The 16,214-nt window shown below is 56.0% G+C and overlaps 1 gene segment (V, D, J or C); it reads right to left on the reverse strand.

The window, feature by feature from the left end:
- Nucleotides 1-1,039: 1,039 nt before the first annotated feature.
- On the reverse strand, nucleotides 1,040-12,047 carry LOC308271110 (Ig mu chain C region secreted form-like). The segment is given in 7 exons: nucleotides 12,029-12,047; nucleotides 11,512-11,640; nucleotides 11,137-11,160; nucleotides 2,636-2,950; nucleotides 2,165-2,509; nucleotides 1,535-1,852; nucleotides 1,040-1,434 (listed from the first exon to the last, which is right to left on the reverse strand).
- Between the last annotated feature and the right edge of the window lie 4,167 nt (nucleotides 12,048-16,214).

The following is a 16,214-nucleotide window of genomic DNA, read 5'->3' on the forward strand; positions in this document are numbered from 1 at the left end:
CCAGGCCCCGGCAGCGCCACGGTGCATACAGACTGAGCCCCTGCCCCGTCCTCCCTGCTGGGGCCTCGGCTTCCCCTGGGCAGCTGCTTCTGCCTTCTGAGCTCCACACTGGGGATCAGAGTGGGTGTTTGTGGGCAGATATGCTCAGACTGGTATTTTGAGGTGTCCCACTATCCAAGGGGCAGCCGAGGGCAGCCGCAGGGCCTGTCGGGACACCGCCTGCTCTGTCACGAGTGTATGCTGGGACACACATTGACCCTGGGGCACCCTCCCCTGGGCACAGGCCGGGGCTTCCCTGAGAAGCTGCAGGGGCAGGTCCCAGTGTGGTGCTCTGAGGCCTGAGCCAAGCCAGGCAGGGCTGGGCCCCGGTAGCACCTCCATGTGGAGTGGAAGAGCAAGCAGAGCCTAGAGGCAGGAAGCCGGGAGGCGACATGATGCAGGAGGCCATGGCTGGAGAGGACAGAAGTGTTGGCCAGGCCATGGGGGCTGCAGTGCCTGTTCACAGTGTGTGAATGTTGGCGCGCTGTGTCTGAACCCACGTGTCTAGTTCATGTGCACAAGCATGTGTGTAGCTTCACATGTCCCTTTGCCCAAGTGCAAGTGTGCATTTGTGTGTCTGAGTGTCTGTGTCTGCCTGTGTTCTCTTGTGTTTTGGTGTGCATAGTTCATAGATGTATACAAGTACATGCATGTCTGTGTGGCCAGGTGAGTCGATGCCTGCGTGTGTGCATGTGTGTGCCCATGTGCTGCCCGTGCTGGCGTGGCCAAGCTTCCAGACATCTTTCAGAAAGCAGTTGGAGGAACAGCATGCTCCCCAAGGCTGCTTGGAGGCAGGCAGGCACGGGGAGTGGAGGGCTGAGGCAGAGGATGCCCTGTGGGTGTGGGCAGGACGGCAGGTGAGGGCACTGCACACTCAAGACCAGCATCTTTAGAATGGATCTTTTTATTTCTAGTTTTTTTTAATGCAACATCTCATTCCGCCAACATGGTTAGTTTGCATGCGCACACAGAGCTTGGGCTGGCGGGAGGAGCCGTGACGTCAGTAGCAGGTGCTGGCCGTGTCGGACATAATCAGGGACACATTGTACAGGGTGGGTTTACCAGTGGACTTGTCCACGGTCCTCTCGGTCACTGCGTGGGGCAAGGCCTCATGACCCACAATGCAGGCGAAGGTCTCCCCCGAGCTCCAGTCCTCCTCACTCACAGTCAGGATGCTGTGGGTATAGTAGAGACCTGGGGCCTGGGGCTCAGGCACTGGGGCGCTTGTCACATACTTGTCTGAGGACACGGTCTGCCCCCTCTGAAGCCACCTCACGTAGATGTCTGGGGGGAAGAAGCCCTTCACCAGGCAGGTGATGGTGGCCGACTCCCGCAGGACCAGTTGTTCCCGGGCTGGCGGCAGCAGGTACACAGCGGGTGGGTGCTTAGCCACTCCTGTTTGAGGAGAGATGGTGGTGAGTGAGAAGGGGAGTGGGGAGACACCTGCCCCCAGGGGCAAGTGGGAGCAGGGAAGGGAGCCGGGATCCGGGCTTACCCCTGGGCTTGGAGACAGCTTGCTTCACTGGCGAAGGCAGGTCTGTGTGGATCACGGTGCATGTGAACTGCTCCCCAGACTCCCAGTCTTCTACACAGATGCTGGCCTCGCCTGTGGCACTGAAGGTGCTGTTGGGGTGGCTTTCGGTGATGTTGATGTGGGTGTTCAGAAGTTCACCATTCTGGCGGGCCCAAAGGATATTCAGGCTGTCGTAAGTGGCCAGGTTTGTGACCAGGCAGGACAGCTTGGCCGACTTGGTGAGGAAGATGCCAGCAAAGGAGGGGGGGATGATGAAGACCTGGATGTTCGTGGAGGGGTCTGCAGGAGAGGACACAGCTTTGAGAGGTTGGTCAGATGTGCAGTTGGGGAAAGGTGTGGCGGCTGACCTGCTGAGGCTCCTGGGTCCCACTGCAGGGTGCGCTTGGCCCTCCTTGAACCACAGCCCCTGCTCCTGTCCCTTCCCTTGGCTGCCCTGGGAAGCCGAGGCTCAGGGAGCAGATGGTCATTTCTGGGGTGGTGCCTGCCTCCCCGAGTGAACGTGTGTGTGTGTGTGTGTGTGTGTGTGTGTGTGTGTGTGTGTGTGTGCCTGGCCTAGGAGGGGTGTGTGTTGGGCGGAGGCAGGCCACTTACTGTTGCCACACACGGAAGACACATTCTTCCAGAAGGTGAGCCCTCTGTGATCCACTTGGCAGGTGAACGTGTTCTGGCTCAGCCAGTCCATCTCTGTGATGGTCAGTTTGCTGGTGATGCTGAAGGTCAGCGACCTGGACCCACTGGCCTCAGCCATCACTGGGTCTGTGGTGACACCAGATTCCACAGGCTTCCCCTCCCGGAGCCAGGACACTGAGATCTGCTTGGGGCTGAAACCTGTGGCCTGGCAGATGAGCTTGGACTTCCGTGTTTCAGGGCCAGAGCCAGAGAAGGTGTCTCGTGTGGGGATGAACACACTTACGCTGGGGGGCTCCTCCTTGATCACTGCAGCAAGGAGACAAACCAGTCAGCCGGGCCTAACCCCCTTGCCTCCCCTCTCCCTCCCCCTCCCCTGCAGCTCTTCCGGCCAGATCAGGAGGCTGCGCGTGCTGGGGAGGGATGTGGCCTCACCTGGAAGGGGCACCTGCAGGTCTTTGTTGCTGCTGCCATGCTTAACTTTGCACAGTATGTACTCGTCTGAGCCCTGGAGGATGTCCTTTGAGGGCAGGAGCACCTGCGAGGTGGCTGCGTACTTGTCCTTTATCAGCATCGTGGGGTAGGTCCTGATGCCCTGGCTGACCACGGAGCTGTTCTTGTAGTTCCAGGAGAAGGAGATGGATTCGGGTAGGAAGTTCTGTGCCAGGCAGCCCAGGGCCACCAGACTCCCATCAGACAGGGGGTGCTCACAGGAGACGAGGGGGAAGAGAGCTGGGGAGGACAGGCTCCCTGGGGACCCATGAGAGACAGAAGAGAAAGAGCTTGGTGAGAGGTGGTCTTCAGTGCTCTGCTGGCCAGGGCTTGGTGAGAGGTGGTCTTTGGTGCCCTGCTGGCCAGGGGGCCCCACTAGCCCCCGTTCTGCTGTGACTGCCCCTTCAAGCCGAGCCCATCTGCAGACCTCCAAGGTCTGGGCACAAGTAGCTGGCCGTGGTGACCGGTGTGCTGGGGTGAGGCTGCTGGGGAGAGGGAAGGGCTCTGGCCCCCCTGTGCTATACTAGCCCAGCTCTGATGCCTGGGAAAGTGGGGGTGGGCTGCTGCTGGGGCGGGCAGATGTGCCCCTCTGCCTCCTCCCTGGCTGACGCCTGCACTCCGTGGCAGGCCTGTACCTGCACCCCCACACCAGTGGCTTGGGGCTCAGGTTTCAGCCCTGGCTAGCTCTGCTTCCTTCTGGAACATTGGTGCAGGACTCTGGCCTGCTCAGCCCTGAGCAGGAATCCATAGGGCCTAGGTTTTATAAGCACAGGTGAAGCCCGAGCCACATAGTCGGCAGGCTGTTCACTCAGCCATGCAGCACCCAGCTCGGTCTCACTCAGACTCAGCCAGAGTCTCTCCAAGCAGGTAGCTCAGGGCCTGGGTGTGATGAGAGAACCAGCGGACAGTGGGCGCCACACTCCACCCAAGCACACGCATATCACAAATCTCTGCCTGGAACATTCTGGTCAGAACCAACCAGAGAGGCTCACCCAGCAGGACAAAGGTAGCCTGGATGAGGTCAGTTCAGTCCAAAGCCTCTAAAAGACATGGTCCCCACCAAGTCCTTCTCAGTCCAGCTGGACGAGCTGAGCTCTGATTAGCCCAGCTCAGTCCAATACAGCCCAGGGCATCCAGCTCAGGCAGCTCAGTCCCGTTCAACCCATCTTGGCCTAGCTCAGCTCAATCCTGCTTTGCTCAGCAGTGCAGTTCAACCCAGCTCAGCCCAGCCCAGCTTAGCCCAGCTCAGTCCTGCTCAGCCCAGCCCAGCCCAGCCCAGCCCAGCTCAGGTAAGCTCAGTCCAGTGCAGACAAGCCTACCTCAGCCCAGCCCAGCCCAGCCCAGCTCAGGTAAGCTCAGCCCAGCCCAGCTCAGCCCAGCTCAGCTCAACCCAGCCCAGCTCAGCCCAGCCCAGCTCAGCCCAGCTCAGCCCAGCTCAGCTCAACCCAGCCCAGCTCAACCCAGCCCAGCTCAGCCCAGCTCAGCCCAGCTCAGCTCAACCCAGCCCAGCTCAGCCCAGCTCAGCCCAGCCTAGGTCTGGTAAGCTTAGCCCAGCCCATCTAAGCCCAGCTCAGCCCAGCTCAGCCCAGCTCAGCCCAGCCTAACCTAGCCCAGGTAAGCTCAGCTCAGCTCAGCTCAGCTCAGCCCAGCTCAGCCCAGCCCAGCTCAGCTCAGCCCAGCCCAGCTCAGCCCAGCTCAGCCCAGCCCAGCTCAGCCCAGCCTAACCTAGCCCAGGTAAGCTCAGCTCAGCCCAGCCCAGCTCAGCCCAGCCCAGCCCAGCTCAGCCCAGCCCAGCCCAGCTCAGCCCAGCCTAACCTAGCCCAGGTAAGCTCAGCTCAGCCCAGCCCAGCTCAGCCCAGCTCAGCCCAGTGTAACCTAGCCCAGCCCAGCCCAGCTCAGCCCAGCTCAGCCCAGCCCAGATCAGCCCAGCCCAGCTCAGCCCAGCCCAGCTCAGCTCAGCCTAACCTAGCCCAGGTAAGCTCAGCTCAGCCCAGCCCAGCCCAGCTCAGCCTAGATCAGCCCAGTGTAACCTAGCCCAGCCCAGCTCAGCCCAGCTCAGCCCAGCTCAGCCCAGACCAGATCAGCCCAGCCCAGCTCAGCCCAGCCCAGCCCAGCTCAGCCCAGCCTAACCTAGCCCAGGTAAGCTCAGCTCAGCCCAGCCCAGCTCAGCTCAGCCCAGCTCAGCCCAGTGTAACCTAGCCCAGCCCAGCCCAGCTCAGCCCAGCTCAGCCCAGCCCAGCTCAGCCCAGCCCAGCTCAGCCCAGCCCAGCTCAGCCCAGCCTAACCTAGCCCAGGTAAGCTCAGCTCAGCTCAGCCCAGCCCAGCCCAACCCAGCCCAGCCCAGCTCAGCCCAGCTCAGCCCAGCCCAGATCAGCCCAGCCCAGCTCAGCCCAGCCCAGCTCAGCCCAGCCTAACCTAGCCCAGGTAAGCTCAGCTCAGCCCAGCCCAGCTCAGCCCAGCCCAGCCCAGCCCAGACCAGACCAGCTAAGCCCAGCCCAGCTCAGCTCAGCCCAGCTCAGCCCAGACCAGCTCAGCCCAGCCTAACCTAGCCCAGGTAAGCTCAGTTCAGCCCAGCCCAGATCAGCCCAGCTCAGCCCAGCCTAAACTAGCCCTGCCCAGCCCAGCTCAGCCCAGCCCAGCTCAGCCCAGCTCAGCCCAGCCTAACCTAGCCCAGGTAAGCTCAGCTCAGCCCAGCCCAGATCAGCCCAGTCCAGCCCAGCTCCCCCAGCCCAGTTAGCCCAACGTAGCCCAGCCTAACCTAGCTCGGGTAAGCTCAGCTCAGCCCAGCCCAGCCCAGCCCAGCCCAGCCCAGCCCAGCTCAGCCCAGCCCAGCCCAGCCCAGCCCAGCCCAGCCCAGCTCAGCCCAGCTCAGATTAGCCCAGCCCAGTCCAGCTCAGCCCAGCACAGCCTAGCTCAGCCCTGCCCAGCCCAGCCCAGCCCAGCCCAGCCCAGCCCAGCCAAGCTTAACCCAGCTCAGCCCAGCTCATCCCAGCTTAACCCAGCTCAGCCCAGCCCAGCCTAGCCCAGCTCAGCCTAGCCCAGCCAAGCCCAGCTCAGGTAAGCTTGGCTCAGCCCAGCCCAGCTCAGCCCAGCCTAGGTCAGGTAAGCTTAGCTCAGCCCAACCCAGCCCAGCCCAGCTCAGCCCAGCCCAGCCCAGCCCAGCCCAGCCCAACTCAGCCCAGCCTAACCTAGCCCAGGTAAGCTCAGCTCAGCTCAGCCCAGCTCAGCCCAGTCCAGTTCAGCCCAGCCCAGCCCAGCTCAGCCCAGCTCACCCCAGCCCAGCCCAGCCCAGCCCAACCCAGCCCAGCTCAGCTCAGCCCAGCTCAGCCCAGCCCAGCTCAGCCCAGCCTAACCTAGCCCAGGTAAGCTCAGCTCAGCCCAGCCCAGCTCAGCTCAACCCAGCCCAGCTCAGCCCAGCTCAGCCCAGCCTAGGTCTGGTAAGCTTAGCCCAGCCCATCTAAGCCCAGCTCAGCCCAGCTCAGCCCAGCCTAACCTAGCCCAGGTAAGCTCAGCTCAGCTCAGCTCAGCTCAGCTCAGCTCAGCCCAGCTCAGCCCAGCCCAGCTCAGCTCAGCCCAGCCCAGCTCAGCCCAGCTCAGCCCAGCCCAGCTCAGCCCAGCCTAACCTAGCCCAGGTAAGCTCAGCTCAGCCCAGCCCAGCTCAGCCCAGCCCAGCCCAGCTCAGCCCAGCCTAACCTAGCCCAGGTAAGCTCAGCTCAGCCCAGCCCAGCTCAGCCCAGCTCAGCCCAGTGTAACCTAGCCCAGCCCAGCCCAGCTCAGCCCAGCTCAGCTCAGCTCAGCCCAGCCCAGATCAGCCCAGCCCAGCTCAGCCCAGCCCAGCTCAGCTCAGCCTAACCTAGCCCAGGTAAGCTCAGCTCAGCCCAGCCCAGATCAGCCCAGCTCAGCCCAGTGTAACCTAGCCCAGCCCAGCTCAGCCCAGCTCAGCCCAGCTCAGCCCAGCCCAGATCAGCCCAGTCCAGCTCAGCCTAGCCCAGCTCAGCCCAGCCTAACCTAGCCCAGGTAAGCTCAGCTCAGCTCAGCCCAGCCCAGCCCAGCCCAGCCCAGCCCAGCCCAGCTCAGCCCAGCTCAGCCCAGCCCAGCTCAGCTCAGCCCAGCCCAGCCCAGCCCAGCTCAGCTCAGCCCAGCTCAGCCCAGCCCAGCTCAGCCCAGCCTAACCTAGCCCAGGTAAGCTCAGCTCAGCCCAGCCCAGCTCAGCCCAGCCCAGCCCAGCCCAGACCAGACCAGCTCAGCCCAGCCCAGCCCAGCTCAGCCCAGCCCAGCTCAGCTCAGCCCAGCTCAGCCCAGACCAGCTCAGCCCAGCCTAACCTAGCCCAGGTAAGCTCAGCTCAGCCCAGCCCAGATCAGCCCAGCTCAGCCCAGCCTAACCTAGCCCAGCCCAGCCCAGCTCAGCCCAGCCCAGCTCAGCCCAGCCCAGATCAGCCCAGCTCAGCCCAGCCTAACCTAGCCCAGATCAGCCCAGCTCAGCCCAGCCTAAGCTAGCCCAGGTAAGCTCAGCTCAGCCCAGCCCAGATCAGCCCAGTCCAGTCCAGCTCCCCCAGCCCAGTTAGCCCAATGTAGCCCAGCCTAACCTAGCCCGGGTAAGCTCAGCCCAGCTCAGCCCAGCTCAGCTCAGCCTAACCCAGCCCAGCCCAGCGACAGCCCAGCTCAGCCCTGATCTATTCAGCTAACCCATTTTAGTCCAGCTCAGCCCAGCCCAGCATACCTGCTTGTTTTAGCTAAAGCCTGTTTCAGCTAAACCCAGGCCCTGCACAGTCTGACTGGCTTCTGCCTCCCTCAGGCTTTCCCAGCAGGCCCCTCATGCCCCCGGCTCCCACCCTACTGTGCCTGGCTTTTAGTGGGTGAACAATCACATCAATTACTACTATGCTTTCACAACTGAGGAGAATATTTCCAGGCAGTTTAAAATTCATTGAAATAGTTTGAGATTTAGGTCAAGAGTCTAATCACATTTCTTGCAACAACGAAGCCCCTTTTTCTCTAGCGTTTGCAGCACCGATGTGCATGGGAAGCGCCCAGGAGGGCTCTCCCTCAAAGCCTGCTCTACTGGAGCCTGGACTCCTTCCTTTTGAGTTTAAATTAGCCCTCAATTCTAAGTTACCTCTAGATTAAAACCTATTATTAACAATGACCAGGAAAAACATCTAAATTTGCCATTTAAATTTCTTCTCTTTGCCATGAAATGCCTTAGAAATACAATAACAACAGAAAATTCAAAGTTGCATTTTTCACTTAAGTAGAGACAATGTCAGTAGTACTCTGTGCGTTTTAGAGTACCCAGAGCTGCATAATCAGCAGGGCGCAGGTGACAGAGCAGCCCTTACCCATTCCCCTGGACTTGTCCTTTAGGGAAGGTTAACTGGGCGAGCCAGACAGTGGTGACTCAAAGAACTCACAAATAAGTCTCTGTTCCTCAAACAATAATTACAGACCCCTTCAAGTAGAAACAGACATCAAATATAAACTTTTAAGAGAAGCAAAGGTGTTAGGGGCTGCCTTTCTCTTACCATGTTGGGTTCCTGGTCACTGGGAGGGCCCGAGTGTCTTTGCTAGGCATAATTCCTCCAAGTCCATGAACCTGGCTGACTCGTGAACAGCCCGTTGGTGTGGTGCAGAAGCCAGGCCCCCACATTTCCAGGTCCCAGTGGGGGAGCCCAAGCTGAGGCGAGGCCCAGCGTGAGCTGCTCTCAGACCCTCCACCAGCACTCCTCAGTGAAAGAGCCTGTCCTTCTAGAGTACTCCTAGTTTCTTTTTTTTCTTTCTTTCATTATCTGGGTTTTCTCTTAACTCACCAATGAACATAGTTAACTGAAGTAATTCAAGACAATTATACACATTTCATCTAAAATTGATCCTAAAATGAATACTGGAAAAGAGGTTTTAAAAATACTTATAAGGGACTTTATCAGAATATCAAAGTATTTGTTCTTGATCACAAAGAGAAAACCGACTGACTTAGAAAACTGTGAGTATAGTCATTGTAAAAAGAATGCTAAAGGTATTGGGAAAAAAGGGGTAGAGATTAATTATCAGATGGAAGAATAATTAATTTTAAAAAGCTTTCCAAATACATTAATAAACTACCCCTAGGACTATTCAAGTTCCTACACATCTTATTTTGAAAATGAATACAATTTAGAAGTTGCTAAGTTAAGTTTGAATAAACTAAAAGTTGATATTAAACTAAGCCTGAGAAATTCACGTGGTCACAGGGCTTTTCCAGTTTCTGCCGATGCCCTCACCTTATTTTAGAAATGCAAATTATGCAGGTGTTGTTTTTCTCAGTGGGGACTTTCAGATCTCTGGTGCTGGGGCAAACATTTCAAAACCACGGCCATAAATTTATCTCTCATGTTTTTTCCTGTTTCCTAAAATAGACTTGCGGTAACCACTTCCCGCCACCTGCTGTGGATGTCTTGGCCACTATGGCTCCCTCTCGCCATCCACTCTCAGCATTGCTCAATTAATTAAAAAATAATAGAACTTGACTAATTACTGTCACACCCCAGTCCTGACTTGGGATCAACAGAAAGGTATCCCTATCGTTTGTCTGACCAGTCACCGTACCAATTCCACCCAGACATGGCTCATGGTTATTAATCGAGTGATAAGAATTTTATTTTATTTTTTGTGGTACTGGGGTTCCTGGAAGCCCTTCTACCTCCGGGCTACACTCCCAGACCTATTTTATATTTTTATTTGGAAACAGGGTCTCTTAAGCCAGCAAGGCTGGCTTCAAACCAGCGCGATACTCCTGTCTCCACCTCCCAAGCACGGGGATTACAAGTGTGCGCCACCACGCCTGGCTAATAAGAATTTTAAGAAATTAAATAAAAGCTCTCCTAGTTTTAAGTCACAATCTCATCAACACTTTACTCTGGAGCCACTTAAGAAAGTGCCCTTCTCCACATCTCTGCCTGATGCGGTCCCCCGGCCTTCCTCAGTCTCCACTGGGACCGTGCCTGCCACTCGGGGTGCTCAGCGCTCACTCATACAAGACCAAGGCTGCACATTCTCCTCACTGCATTCACTTGAAGCTCTCTCTCCAACCAACAAAGAATTAAAAATATGACCTAGCACAGGTTGCACCTCACAATTCTAGAGAAAACCTCCCACTCTCCTCTCTGTGTGACCATCGGCTCTGCCCACGTGCTGTTTCCAAGGCACCCATGGCAACACCGACCCTAACCTGAACATTTCCCACCATGGTCCAAACCCTTCTCCAGCCACCAGGCCAGGTTCTTTTCAGCATCGCACTCCTAGCCCCCTCCTCCAGCTCAGCCGCATCCCAGCTTTTCAAAGGCATCAGAAAATCCCCCAAGACGCCCAGCTCCATGCCCCTCCAGGCTAGCCCATCCAGGTCCTCTCAGGGACGCACCCCAAGGACCAATCCCTGGTGCTCAGATAATACCATCGGCAAGGGCAGAGAATTGAGGCTCAGAGGGGCTGTTCTTACCTGAAGAGACGGTGACTGAGGTCCCAGTGCCCCAGATGTCCATACCGTAGTAAACACAATGGTTCAACTGCCACCTCTCCCCCATGAAAACCTTGCGGGCCGGGCCTGGCGCCACCCCGGCCACTCATACTGAACTCCAAGTGTCACCCTAGAGCTGATCACCTAAGTCTCCATTCAAGGTCTCCCTGGCTTCACTCACCACCTGGTCCAGAGGGGCCCGGAGCCCCCTGTAGAATCCTGACACCACACTCCAGACAGCCCCTCAGAAGCCAGACTTGTCAGTGTCCTGGGACGAGTGACTCTAAACTGATAAGCCCCTAATTTACGCAAAAGTCCAACAAACACTGGATGGCCACCTGCCCAGAGAGCTGGTCCCCCAAGTCAGCAGAAACCCTATCACACGTTATCGGTCAGGACATGCCTGGTGCTACCCAATAGCATAGAAAGTGCCCTAAACCATCCAAGGAGACCTGTGTGGATCAAACTGGGGACAAAGTGGGCTGGGTCTCCTGCTTTGGGGCCACCATTTCTGGGGTCCCTTTTCCCCCTGAAATGCCTCCCCACTCCCACACAGAGACTTCAACACCCTGACTTCTCAAATGCAGTTAGGGTTTGAGGGGTGACGGGACTCACCTGAGGAGACAGTGACCTGGGTCCCCTGGCCCCAGAGGCTGAGCCAGTTGCCACATTGTGGCAGGACACGGGCCGAGACCCCTGGCCTTGGGACCGACTCACATGCAGCCTGGGAAGGCTCCGGACAGTGGGGCCCAGAAGCCCAAGAGGTCAAGGGTGCCTGGGACCCCAAGAGACTCCTGACTGCAGAGTCCAGGAGTGGAGTGTCTGTCTGGGCCCTTCCTGAGGCCCCAGCCACCCTCAGTCCTTTCTGGCCTGAGACACAAACACACTGATTTTATCCCCCAAGTGCAGCAAAACCCTTCAGGTTGAGCAGGAAAGAGAAGCTGTTAGGACTCACCTGAGGAGACGGTGACCTGGGTGCCTGACCCCCAAACATCAAAGTAGTCACATTGCCATAGGGCCCCTCAGGGGGTGTACAAAAACCCAGCTATCTCCGCGTGTGCTCATCTGGCCACAGCAGAAAGGCCTGCTCCTGTGGCCATCATACCCCAAGCACAAAGCACAGCTCTGTCCACCCTTTACCCCTGGCAAAGTGTCCCTACTCCTTCTCAAGAGCCGTGTAAGACACAGAAGCAACCACTCCAGAGCCGCGCCCATGGGCTTGGGAGTGCCCCACACAGGCCGGCCAAGGGGCATCTGGAAATTTCTCTCCTAGTTCCAGGACAAAGGAGGCTGGGCCCAGATGGAGGAGGCAGAAAGAAATCCATCTTACCTGAGGAGACGGTGACCTGGGTGCCCTGGCCCCAGTACTCAAAAGCATCAGAGCACAAAAACATAGTTCCTACTAACGCCTGGGCAGAAAACCCAACCCCCATGGGCTCCTTGTATGGACTGGGCCACACTGCCCAAGCACAAAGCTGAGTCTCCTGCTCTGGCCTCAGACGCCAGGGCTGAGATGGGGACAGGCCAGGGCTGAAGAGTCTGGAGGACAGTGCCTGGGCTGCCCTGGCCCAGGCTCCTGGTGTCCACAGCCAGGCTGCCGCGCAAGCCAGCTGGCCCGTCCTGGCTCTGGCAAATTCTCCTTTCTAGCCAGCCCTGTCCCCGGGCTTCTGGCTGCCCACCCCACAGCTCTGTTTTGACCCCAGGCTGAGGTGGTGAGGCTCTGGGCATTGCAGCCCTAGGGGAGACTCCAGAGATGATAGCCTGTGTGTCACCCAGTGGCTACAGACACCAGTGACCTGGCCTGGTGCCCAGGAGAGAAGACAGAGGGACATTCAAGGAGGACTCACCTGAGGAGACGGTGACCATGGTGCCCTGGCCCCAGTACTCAAAGTAAGCATAGCACAGTGAACTGGCTGTGTACCCAGAGACACAGAAACCCCAGCCTGGGGTCTGGGGAGTCCCCAGGGAGCTTCAGGCCCTGGAGAGCCTGCTCTCTGCTTGAAGAGAGGACTCTCTCTGCTCTCCTTTGCTTTAGACCCCCACCTGGGACCCAGACTCCAGCCTGCCATTGGTCCCCAGCTGATCACAGTCTCCTGCTTAGCTTTCTTGATGTCTGTGTCTGCTCCCACCCCCTCAGTGGCACACCCCAGGCCCTGCCCAAACCACCTGCCCTTCTGTCCCCAGCTCCCACTCTCCTCACCTCTAAGATGACAAAATCCCTTCCTCTTCCAGCTTCCTCAGCTCTCCTCACTCCACGCGGGGCTTGGGATGGCTGCCCGGGGACCTGGGTTTTTGTAGAACTGTCAGTCACTGTGGCCCCAGTTAGCACTGTGCTTCCAAGCTCAGTTAAAACCTCAGTGGGCAGGAGACGGCATCTGGGCTAGCTGAGGAGCTGGGCTGGCAGCTGGCATCTGGCCCTCTGTGTGCACAGCCAAGGCCTGGGCATGGGCTGAGTCGGGGGCTCATCTCCTTTTCCTCCGCCACCAGCCATGGGACAGGTAGGGTATATGGAAGACCCGAGCCCCAGCTGCCCCGAGTAGATATTTCTGTGCCGGATGCCGCTCAAGCCTTTTCTTTCTGGTAGAAATTAGGGAAGATGTGTCGCTGGTCCAACTCCATCTCGCAAGCACCTTGCATGGTTTGTTGGGTGTGGAGAAGGCCTGCTGGGGCGTGTGGGGGTCCCAGGCAGCTATCTGCCTGTGCCCTGGGGCCTGCCAGGCACAAATGGCAGAACTGGGAGTGTCCTTCTCTCTCTGATCCCATCTGTGGAGCCAGGTGGTAGCTGCAACTTCCTGCCATCCAGTGTCCTCCCAGTGGTCCTTGTGGGCAGCGGCCTTGGCATGGGGTGCTGTACCCAACAATGACTGTGTGCCCTCTCTGCCTCCTCTGGTCTCCTGGCCCTCAGTGAGAGGTGCTGTGGTTCCCCCTGGTGGGTGCAGGGGAGGGAGGGCTTTTGGACAGCCTTGGTCCTTGGAGACATGGTCCCCACACTCCTGAGGCCACTGCCAGGCAGGCAATTGACTTCAGAAAGGAAGCCCCGTGGTCCTGTGGGTGAAACCCCAGGGAGAAAGTCTTGCTGCTCTGTCCTCAGGCCAGAAGCATTACAAGGCAGGGGAGCAGTGCAGCTCAGAAATCAGCCAGAGGAGCTACCAAGAGAACAGAACCTGGTGAGAAGCAGATTGCCTACCTAATGCCCCAAGACAGGAGCAGTGGAGAGGACAAGGGAGAGAAGAAAATAAACAGGAGAATGCAAACTCAGCTGCAAGTCCCAAAGCAGATGAGACATCTCTGGAAGAGCCCAGCGCCTCCTGGACAGCACTCAGCCCAGAGGCAGAGATGGGGCCAGAACCTTGAGAAAGCCCAAGCTTGGGCCAAGCTCGTGGTCAGCCAACAGCACCCAGAGGGGCCCACCCAGGAGGCCCACATTCACCCGAAGGGCCAAGCCTGGTGTGCTCGCAGTAGCTTCTCAGCTCTCCTGCCTGGCTTGTCCTGCCCTTTACTGTCTCCTCTGTAGTCCTGCAGGCTCATCCACCAGGGATTTCCAGTCGGTATCACAAGAGGAGAGAGGAGGGCAACACACCCTTGGACTCCTGGAGGTGCATCGAGATAGCTGGTTGTGGCCGGCCATGGCATCCTCCACTCCTGGAGCAGGGGCTCTGGTGTCTGTGGAACCTCAGTTCTGTTTTTGCCCCCAAGTTACCTTGGACAAGTTACATACATGCTCCGAGTGAGCCTCAAGTTCCCTCCTGAGAGCTGAAGTCTCCTAGGAGGCCAGGAGACCGACTTTCATGGCCCCAGTAGGAAAAGCACAGGGTAAATGTTTGTCTTTCCTTCCCCATTCCCTCGACTCCTTCCTTAGGCGGACAGGGAGAGGGGGAGAAAGTGTGAGGGACATTATGTTCCTACCATGGCGGGGAGAGTCAGATTTCCCCCGGATATTGTGTTCAAGTTCTTTCTTGTCTTCTCATTTTAAATGGAATCCTGATGGGCTCCATAGAATTGGGTTGTTTTGTGATCCAATTTGAAGTCTCTCTCTCTCTTTTTTAAAAATCTTACTGCTTTATTTTTCCATTTTTTATTGGTGCAATTTGAAAGCACACGATAGTAAGGTTCATTGCGATATACTCATATATGCAATATTATCGGTCAGTTTCCTTCCCCTCTGGCCTCTGCCCGTCCCCGTTCACTACTCTTCTGGCCTCTCTACGAATGTTCATGCTGTCCCTCGTCTTTCCTTTCTTCTCTCTAGCTTTCACATAGGAGGGCAAGCACGCGATCCTTGGTTTTCTAAGTCTGGCCGAACCCATTTAGCATGGTATTCGCCAGTTCCATCCATTTTCATGCAAATGGAAAAATTTGACTTTCTTTATGCCTTAGTAAAATTCCATTGGGTATATATCCACATTTTCTTTATCCACTCATCTGTTGGTGGGCACCTAGGGTGCTTCTAGCACTTGGGTATTCTGAATTGTGATGCTATAAACATAGGTTTGCTGGATCACTATGGTATCTGGATCTGCCTTTTTTTGTGGCACTGGAGATAGAACCCAGGGGCATTCTATCTCCAAGTTGTACCCCCAGCCCCACTTTTTTATTCTTTATTTTGAATCTGGTTCTCACTGAGTTGCAAAAGGCAACTCAGTAGTAGCTGAGGCTTCTCCGAGAACTGCAATCCTCCTGTCTCAGCCTCCTGAATGCTGGTATTACAAGTGTAAGCCACCACGCTCGGCTCTGGATCTACCTTTTGACAGGAAGTTAAAACCACTCAAATTCACTGCTCTGATAGGTGTGTTTGGCCTGAACTTTGTTTTTGACCCCAAGTTAAATGTTACTTAGCTTTTCCCCCAAGGGGAGATCGACGCACCCGATGGTCCCAGAGGATTAGATCGTGACATCTGGCCCTCTGAGTTTGCATGAGCACACTCTATGGTGTTTGCACAATGACAGAGTTCTCAGGTACATCCTGTCTTTAAACAGTGCATGACTATAGTTTATATTTTGTTTTCTATACTTATACTACATTTTAAACTTTTTATTTTTAAATTTTTTATTGGTGCATTGTAAGCACACATGATAGTGAGAATCATAGTGGTACAGTCATATATGCACAAAACATTATTGGGTCTTTCTCTGTAGCTCCACTTTCCCTCCTTATGAGTATACAAGGGTATACTCATCCATGAGCATGACATAACTTTCTCTTTCCTTCCCCAACTTCCCTTTTCCTCTCCCCTCCACTCCTCTACTGGTGTCTCCCATTTTCCCGAGGTCCATTTGCTGTCCTTTATTTCTCTCTAACTTCCATATATAAAGGAAAACATGCATAGATTTTCTGATATCACCATTGCAGTTAGATATAGAATGTCCCTGGAAAAGCTATTGTATTAAAGTTCAGGATTGCTCTAATTAAGCCGCGAGGGTTGTAATCTGATCAGCAGATAAATTCAATGTAATAGACTTACTGGGAGGTAACCTAGACAGGTGGGGTGTGGCCTGAGTTACTGTGCTTTATCTTTGAAGCCCCTCATTCAGTCTTGCTTCCTGCTTTCATGATGTGAGAACAGACACTTGTTTTCTGTCTCCCACCACTGTGTCCTGAAACCTGCAGACCTCAGCCTCATATAGACTGAGCCCCGAATCTCCAAATACTAAGAGCTAATAAATTTTCTTTCCTCTAAGTTGTGAGGTCAGTTGTTATCGGCAGTAGTAGTGAGAATATTTATGGAGACAGTCACTTAGCATGATGTTTTCTAGTTTTGTGCCTTTAAAAAACAATGAAGATTAATATAAAAAGCAAGTTACATGCATCCAATATACAGTGGCAAAGAATAAACATTTGAATTCCCAAAGGGAGAAATAGGGCCGTAGAAAGAAGGGATGGGACTAAAACAGTAACAGAGTCTGGCCAGGCGACCATTGATCTTGCAGCTCCATTTCTGGCTTCCAGGGCACATGGCGCTGAGAAATTGCCGAGATTACTCCTTTCTTCTCGGCATCTGTGTGATGGTCTCCCACACAGTTAACTGGCTGGTC

The sequence above is a fragment of the Muscardinus avellanarius genome, assembly GCF_963383645.1.
Source record: "Muscardinus avellanarius genome assembly, chromosome: 12".
Taxonomy (NCBI): domain Eukaryota; kingdom Metazoa; phylum Chordata; class Mammalia; order Rodentia; family Gliridae; genus Muscardinus; species Muscardinus avellanarius.